Raw genomic sequence first — 9917 nt, 5'->3', positions numbered from 1 at the left:
GCACAAGAACACATTACCATTACCTGCCCTTTTTTATGAAAGCTGAACGGAATAAATGAGCACCGTAAATATGTGAACACAATGCTGACACATGGACAAAGTGAGCTCTTGATTAGAAACATTCTTGTTTTGCAGCTAACAAACATCACTGATGTTTAGCTTCCAAAAAATAACAAATTATTAAACAATAATATATTCAATTATTCTCTTTCAACATGTGCCAACATTAATCCTAACCCACATTACCATTGTAGTCTTGTATTTTTAGAGTAAGCCACTTAGGACCTTGTCTCTGTGAGATGGCGGTGCGGGGCAGACACCCAGGACTGCTGCAGTAACAGATGGCGGTTCATTAGATCCTGCGAGCTGTGCTTTTGGTGTGAAGCGTAGGAGGAGCAGGGCGGATGTTTGTTTCCATCAACAGCCAGACTTGAAGTCTTGTTTTATCCTTTCATAATGCTTTCATGCCCCAGAGTGCCTGAGTGCCTGGCAAGCAAAGTGATACTAGAGTGTGATGGGAAGATTTGTAGCCTTTTGTTTTGTTCTTGCTTAGAGTAATGCTCTTTCTCACTGAAAGTGGCAATAGACATCTAACCTATCATTGTGGCGTTAATATTGATTGCACAATGTAATGGCTGTAGAAAAAAGACGACACCATTAGCATTCAGGTTGGTTCCCTATAAGCCTTACTTTTAGTCTGCAATCCTGTCTGACACCTGTAAGATCTCCCCAAAAAATAAGGCTTCATTTACTTGCTCCAAAAGTCCCCAGATGTGACTATATGCTTATATGCTTATATGAATATTGACGACATCTTCATCACATCTCATTGCAAGAAAAAGTATTTTCCAAAAATAATCTATTACAACTTTTAAGAGTAATAATGTTTTTCTGAGCTTTTCAGTTAATATCCGTACAGTATATGTAGGGGCTGGAGAAAACCCCTTACAAAGTAATGTATCCAGTACAATCCGTACAAACTACCGCCTTGACAATTATTTGTCGATACTGAAAAAACGAGCATTTAAACCGTAACTATGTTTGAATCCCTATCTTCTGAATTGTGTCATAGTTTTGGCGTTTATGTGATTCACTTGAACCTGAATTTCAACATGAGCAAAGCAGGAATCAACAGGCCTGGATGAATGACCTCATCCTTATGGTTGTATACGGTATCACCAACCTGTCATGTTCAGATGGTTTGGCTTATGTTGATGAACCCACTTGACCTCAATAGATTTGTACATTTTCCAGATTGCCTTTCGACAACACCAAAAGGTGGACTGTTTATTCACTGGATTATTGTCCATGTGTGGGTGAAAGAGCAATAACAACAGATAGTGTTATCAGTAGCAACAGTGGAGCAGTTTGCTGGAGAACAGTCAAGGTTTTCAAATTAAGAAACAGTGAGTCATGGCTTTAACTACAAACACGCTGCATTGCACTCTTGTCTGATGTTTTACATCACTGAAAATGTTTCCCATATCAAACTCCAGCTCTTCTTGGGAATACATCGCAAAACTAATTGGACCCAGAAATGCAAAGTAATGAACATAACCCACTGAAAAGATGATGAGAGAGAACATGATCCTTCATATTTCAGAGATGCAGAGGATAGTTAAGGATGTGTAGTTTTATCTGACATTTAATGTATTATTTATGCAACATATCCAAGTGCTTTAAAGTGTTTTTACAATATTAAAGGAGTGGATATGGAAAGCATGACTGCCAACGCTTCTAAAATCTTTACAGAGATCTCGGGTTAATCTGAGGTGACAGAATGGAGGTTGATTCATGGCCTAACCAGGGGACGGTTGACGGCAAACACTATGATGAGTTCAGGCCCAGGTGAATCATCTCAGCGAAACATATCAAACATGCAAGCTCAGTGGTAATCTGACGTTTTAGGAAACATATGCAACAACTGTTTGGGTTGGATTAGTATAATGATATACTAAAGTGGTAATATCATTTTTGGCTTGTGTCCCGCCTTGCCTTTTATTCAGCCTTTGGCCCTCCATGACTCTAACAACATGCATTATGGGTGGTGTGATAGAAACCTGACCTCCTTTCTCGCAGATGTTGTGGTTTGAGCTCCTCCAGCTGCTCGTAGACACACAAGCTGCCACAAGGCTCACACTTGCACTTTAAGTCTCCTCTCCTCGGCCCATTTACATTGTCACATGGTGTGCAGATAGAGGTTGATGATTAGAGACTGCATGAGAAAAGGGCACAATTACAGTAACCACAAGCGGTGAAAAGCAGGTGCCACTGAAGTCGGAGTGTTTCTGTTCTTGGCTGGATACCGCTTAACATTCAGCTGCAGAACATCCCTGCTGGATGCCGTTCACAGAGGAATGCAGTGGAAGGGAGGCAGATTGGTACCTGGCTCTGTTGATAAGCATTAGGAAAAAGAGAGGAACAAAAAAAACCTGTCTCCATCCTGAACTGCTCTCTGTCGCTTTCTGCTCTCAACATTGCATCATGTTATGTCAGAGGCTTCACATCTTTGTATAAAAGGTTTGTACTACAACTAAAATACATCAAAGACTGTTTTGTGAGCCAATCCAGTTAAAATATATATTTTAAATAATCTTAAAAGCAATATATCTATATGTTCAGATATATGCAATGCCAATGTACAAATACAATTGAAATGCACTCCAAGAGTGATCCAAGTTTGACATGGAAAATGATATGTAAACGAGACCAAGAGTCTGCAGCTACAAGCTAAATGCTAAAGCATGCATGCTAATATCTATAGAAAAACAATATTTACATGCAGCATTGTTAGCAGATGCTTAATGCACTCCAAATATTCTCCAAACTCTGTCATGAACTGTAATATAATGACTTACAGCGAGATAGAAAATGGTATGTAACGACACTAAGAGTCTGCAGCCTCAAGCTAAATCAAAAGCATGCATGCTAATTTCCTCAGAAAAACAATGATCACATGCAGCATTGTTAGCATGTTACCATTTTCACCATTTTAGCTTAGCATGCTAATATTTGCAAATTACAGAGGCTGATTGGAATCATTAATGAATTATTTGATATAAACAAAATGTTAATAAATTGAAATAGGCATAACGCTGGAAATCAGAAAAAGGTGGGTCAACTTTTAGTTATATTTTTGATTATGAAATATTTAGTCTTTTGTAAAATAATGCCCTACAACGTTTGACAAATTCTATAAAAAAAATGTACAGAGAGACAGAAAGTGTGTTTAAAAGAAAAAAAAACCTGCATCTGTACAGCAGAGAATTTGGATGTAGAAAGCATGTAAAATGGAGGTATAGTAACATTGATGGAAAGGCAGTAATCTAATGCACCTCCGGAGCGCGGGAGACAGAGAGCCGACTTGCTCATCTTCGACGTATGGATCATTACTGGAGCTTTGCACTTTTGTTATTGCTCACATAAATTACACAGGCAGCATTGTGAGCACAAATTGTTATTTCACTCCAGGGAACCAAGACAAATAAGTAAGGAAGTAAATAACACACAACAGCACATCTGAGGATTGAGCGGTGTTAGTTTATTTTCATGTGATTAAAGGCTGTTGATTTTGTGATGGCTGTTATATGCAAATGCATTTAACCTCATTGTGTTGTACATTATTGAGTGTGTGAGTAAAGGATTAAAAATGATGGTCGGAGTCAGAGGTCAATCTTAACATGATGTCCGCAGAGGTTTGTTGAGCTGTCTTCATCAGGCTTTACAGTCCATTAAGACTAATATAAAATACATTTTTGTTACAAAAATGTGATATTATGGTGTGATGTATTCCTAGCAGCTTTCTTATTATCTCAGTATTAGATGGTTAATGTTTCAAATAAGGTTGTGTAGTTGATGTAATGAATATTGTGATTAAGTACTTCTGATATGGGACTATATGAAAACATTCTATGACCACTTGTTATTTTAATGGAAAATTCAGTTTATGTAATTGTAAGCGATCCGTCATAACAACGGGGTGTAATGGTGGAGCTGTGTTCCTGCACCATAAACAGGGAGCTGTCATCGGCAGAGGAAGAAGTGAACATTCATTTGTACTTATTGAACCGGTTAATGAATTATTCAGCAGAATACCAATATTCAGTGTTTGCTTCATTGCTCCTGGTGAACATAAAGTCCTGCTATCAAGCAGACTAATTAAAATCACAAATCTTCTGGTGTTTATGTTTTATTAGCTTTTATAGATTAGAGTTTATTACTTTTCCTGATATGCTGAATAAAGACATAAATGTCACCATCTGGCATGTGAAGCGGGAGATATTAAACCCTGATGCACATCGCAGTATAAGAATGTGAGACGGAAATCCCTCAGGTGGGGATAAGATGATGTCTGAAATAAATACTGATGCAAAAAGATTTCAGATATACAGTAAACACAGCCAATTATTTAACACCAAGGTAATTTCGAGCCTTGCTCTTATCGTGGTTCTGGGGATTTAAATGTTGGGTAGTCAATCAAAAAGTATTTCAACAATTATTGGGTGGATTGCCATCAAATGTTGGACATCATGTGGTCTTAAGAGCGTGGAACCTAATGATATTGGTGTCCCCTTGACTTTCCTTTTGTGCCACTAGCAGATCACAGGCTACCATCATTTTGTTTCTTGATGCCTAGACAGATTGCACACAATTTGGTACAGACATTCATGGTCTCTCCTCAGTCTCTCCTTTTACCATTCATTTAGCGTCTAAAATGTGTCCCATTCTTTGTTTTAAGACTATTCATACAATCTTCCCATCAGCCTCAACTGGGCTTTATGTTTAGTGCTAAGTAATAAATATTACACCCGACCACAGCTAATGCCATCCAACCCAATAGCCATGCAGTCGATCCTTGCTTCATGAAGGTTACAATGTTCAGATTTTATTTATACACAAGTAAAGAGGTGTTGCTTCAACTTTATGATATTTGTAAAGACTATTTCTGGTGCTGTTGAATCATATGCTGAAGGAATGTATCTTTAATGTTTGTCTATCCCACTCAATGTTTTAATTTGCAACATTTATGCATTCAAATGTTTAAAAATGACTTTAATTTCCCTAGACCCTCGCTAGCTTCTGGGGAAACACAGTTAATACCACATGATATGTCAGAGGGGGCTAAGGGAGTCAACTTGCCTCTCTATTGTCTACTTATGGTTGTCTTGCAACAACATTAGCTAGGATAGCTGTATGGGTACTTAACTCATTTAATGTTAAGATAGCAAATTAACTTTACGTTAGCTAGCATTATAAAGTGACATAACGCAAATAAACCTGAATATACTTTACATTAATACAACTTATACATTACCTCATAAGTGAACATTTATCAGTTGTGTCAGTTAGAGTTTTACCTGCAATAGTGGTTGTTTACGATGAAGACAGCTCATTCCACGTCATGTGATCAAATCCGTATCTGTTATTGTTTTGATTGAAGTACCCCAAGTTTCAGAAATGACACAGTAAAATATAAATGAGGGTACACAAAATGTTAGGAACATTTCTAACAGTATCGCAGCACCAAGTTTCCAGTTGAAACATCACCAACAAGCACTTTTGCATACGATCTTTGGACATTTTGGCTCAGAGTAAGCAAACAAGTATAATCTGAGTGTATAAATATGCCGCTAAATATCAGCATTTTAGCATTTTCAAGAATGGCTGACACTGCCAGCAATCCTTTGTCTGAGTAAAACCTCACTGAGTTGCAAGCACGGCTGGAGACTCTTGAGTGTTGTTAGGTCATACAAAATTATTTAGAGAATGGAAAAATAGTTCACTGCAAGGAAGTGAGAGACCTGATATGACATTTTATCACATTTTCACATCTGTTCCACAGATCAGAATAGAGACATCTGCTCTTTCGGATATATAACAACCCTGAGAATACGGTGGAAAAAATTGGGCGTGCATCTGGGTATGGACCTTCCAGGAACTCTGAATGACACAATCTGAATGGTGCTGTGAACCACATTTTTAAACCAGACCTCAAAGCTTTTGCGTTTTTTCTGTATAAAATGTGCTTCAGTCAAATACAAATGACTCCAAATGATAGGTGAGATATCGAGCGTGAAGCTGATTTTTTAACAACACAAGGCACCAGATAATAATGGGTCTGTTGTGACTACTTGCACATGGACACAGCGTGCACCCTGTTTTATAGTTTGATGTGAGCACGCCAGATTTTCTGAGCTCGATTTGCCAACCAGACAATCACATTTTTGCGTTTGACCTTCCAGTGTCTCTGATATCCTCTCTCACACAGGATCGATTCCCTTTTCCAGTTAAGCTTTTATTGCTGATGATGGGTCAGTGGGGGTTGGTTGTTATTCGGTACTATACGCCCCCACTTTTGCACCTACCATTCACCCTCCAGACATCAATATTCCCATGACCCTCTAAAACTCAGCTACATAGGCCAGGCCAGACCAATTCAACTTTGCATAATCAATACCTTAAATTAAAAAAAGGGAAGTCAGCATGGAGATCTCGGTCTCCCACTCAGCCAAACGGTCTTGAAAGCCTCCTCACGGGCGCGGCTGTTTGAACGGGAAGCCGCCGATTGACAATCGATATCAGGACTGGCTGTTGCTCTGAAGCTGAAAAGGACAACAGACAAGGACATATTGGCAAATGAAGATAATTCAGTGGGCCCGTCTTATCTATTTGCTCCTGTCTGCTTTATCTAATTTGGCAGTGAAACAACACAGACAATACAAGTCATGTGTGCCGTCCCTTTATTCCCACACCTACAACTCACAGGCTTGGCTAAGTTTTTCCTCCATGCTGGATGTGTGAGATTTCAAGCTTTCCTGCCAGCAATGACCTTTCCTGAAAATGTTTTTTTTTCTTTACCCTTTTCTGATTTCTATTGAGGCCAAGCAAGCGAGTGGCTTATAAAATGTCACCCTTCACTAGGTTCAGCTAAGAAGGTGGTTACCTGTGACTTGAGTGACAGATAGGGAAGGCCCGGGGGAACCTGGGAGGCAGATGGGAGAGATGACTGTCTGAAGGTTTGGAGGATCTTCCCTTTTCTCCTCTTTTCCTTTCTTTTGTGTTGTGTGTGAGATGCGGCTCCCCAGTGAGCCAGAGGGAATTTTAAAGCGCCTGCAGAGGAGAGATGAGCTGCACAGATAAGCAGACCAGGTGAGAGAGCTAATCCTGCTGTTAGGCCTCCAGGCACACAACACAATGGAGTTTTGGTAACTATAATGACAAACCAACTGTTGAATTTGTCTTTTTTTAACCATCCTCAGTGATTAATACCTGAGTTGTGGTCAACAGGGCTGTGGACTCGGGTCACATGACATGACATTACCTTTTTTACTTTAAAAACACATACATCTGTTAATTAACGGTATTAATCCACAACTAGTCGACTCTTAATCCCCAGATCCACTATGATAGAACTGACAGCATCCAATCAAGTTTCAGGATCGAACCTTGATTACTTAGATTACTCTAATGAGCACCAGTTGGAAAAATGAACATACAAAAACGATATGGTGGTCAACAAAAAAAAGGACATGCAAATATGCGGGCAAAATATTGCATTACATTTGGTAATGAGCGCATAATGACTTTAGGACTCAAAACTTAAAGCTTAGGACTTGGGACTTCACCTGCGACTTTCTTGTGACCTCCAGAACGAAGACTTGATCCTACCTAGTTGTCAATAATTCATACATCCAACTTTCTGGTAAATGTGAAAAATAATGGAATCAACATATTGAACCAAGGATTAAACACAACAGCCATTCTGAATAATGCATAGATAGACTTTCTCATATGTATGAATAATTCCCTGCTATCCCAGTAGAGTAGATGAATCCAACAGAAACCTAAAATCTAATCCATTGTTTGCAGGGAACCTGATATTTGGCTTGCGGTAACCATAGTCTGACCTACACACACAGTCGATAGATTCCCCTCTCCCTTCGTGCACTGCCAGCTGCGCTTTGGACCCACTGAGCCCTATTTTAGGTAACGTGATCCTGACTTGGTGGCACTCACAGCAGGGGAGCATCTGCTGTGAGACTTTGGAAGTAGGACAACTGTGTCCCCAGTCACATGCTATTATGTGCGATGAGCACCAAATAAATCAGTGTAGGATTTGACTGGTGACCGTCAGTCCAGAGCGGAGGAGAAACGCCAACATTCAATATATTTACTTGCTGACACAGTCAAATATTAGAAATCAATGCATGGCTGTAAGCTCTTCCATCTGGTTAGAGTGGATGTTCAATAGATTGGATTGGGTCTAACTTTACTGCCTGTCAGCATATTTTGCAAGGCTGATAAAATCCCAACATGCCATTGTAGGCTTTAATTGGTTCTTTCATTTACACCTCCTCTGTCCATGGATCTTTCTCCAGATCTCCTTGATGCCAAAGTCATTTGGTGCCTCTCTTTAGTCACTGGTCGAGAGCCTGAGCATGCCCTCAACACAACCTGAAATCCTGCTCCATCTGAAACACTTTCGCCTTGTGCCAGTGTGAGCTCCCATCTGCTGTCCTGGCACCGCACAGACAAATGTAGATTAACTACCTCATCTCATGCACGCTGGCCAAACCCAGACAAATCCACTCACAAATAGCCATCCAGGCATTTCTATACCAGCTTTAGGGCGGAGTGGCGGTTGATGGAGAGGTCAGAACAGGCTGTGACCTCCAGCTTCCCTCATAAAGTCATAGGGTGAAGCTGTTATTGGATTTGCCTCAGACAAGCTTTGCTGACACAGAGGTGAAGCACAAATAAAAACATTTCAAACAAGCTAACTGCAACTGGCTCCAACTCCCTCAACAGTGAGCCAAAATGTGGGAAAAAATGAATCCAAAAAAGATACAGCCAAACCAGCTCTACCCACAGATCCAAGCACCTGCACAGCCACAAGCCCTGAGAGGACGCCATAGATTGGACCACACTCCAGCAGCTGGGCTGGAGGTTTACGCAGGAAGGAGGAAACTAATTTAATTGTTTTTCTCTGCGCACCCAAAAAGGCTTACGAGTAATTATTCAGCATGTCCTTTGCCGTCCCAGCGGTGAAAGCAACATCTGTCATTTATTTAAAGCACAGGGAATCAAGTCACAAACACATTATGGTTTCATGTTTCCATTCCAAAGTCTTAGCACACCTGCTGTTTACAAAATAGCAGATCAAAGTCTCTCACAAGAGGTTGTCATCCTTGTCTTCTCCTGAGGGAGCTCAACAATTGTACTGTCCAAAATGAGCTCTTTTGATCACATCTGATGAGGACATATACTCATATTCACTTTAATTGTAATGCTTTTGATGCAGACTGAATGTTTGAATTTCTGTCAAAATATCTGCCAGTTCAATCAACATTCAGTTCCTTATTATTCTGATCCTGCATTTGAGGCACTGGGAGTTTTCAGAGCTCACTTGAAAGATAGATGAAGGAATAAGCTGAACTTTGATGACCAGAACATGTAAATATAGATTCACATATCAAGCAGCTATCTTCAAAACTTCAGAAGTCTTTTAGTGCAAGAGATTTTTTTCTTTCCTATTTTTTGGGCTAGTAACTTTGAAACGTTTTCACCCACTAAAAGCAAGCATTTCTGTATGAGGACTTCATCTCTTACATTACACATTTTTGAAAGTGTTGTTAAATAGTTTGACATGCACTATATATTTTCATAACAAGAGTTGGAGGAAAATCTAATTGCCACTCTCACCTGCACACAAAATGTATAAAGCAACAATTAGCTTAGCGTAGCACTAGAGGGGAAAACAGTTAACGTAGCTCCGTGCAAAGGTCACACCACCTACAGTATAAGGCTCACTCGTTTGTTCGTGGAAACTTTTTCTTAGTTTTTACGGGGGGTCATTTGCTCAAACTATTTATTTGAACATAGCTAGGCAAGCTGTTAACAGCTGCTTCCAGTCTTTA

Source organism: Trematomus bernacchii, unplaced genomic scaffold (assembly GCF_902827165.1).
Source record: "Trematomus bernacchii unplaced genomic scaffold, fTreBer1.1, whole genome shotgun sequence".
Taxonomy (NCBI): Eukaryota; Metazoa; Chordata; class Actinopteri; order Perciformes; family Nototheniidae; genus Trematomus; species Trematomus bernacchii.
Note: the sequence above shows the minus strand (reverse complement) of the source record.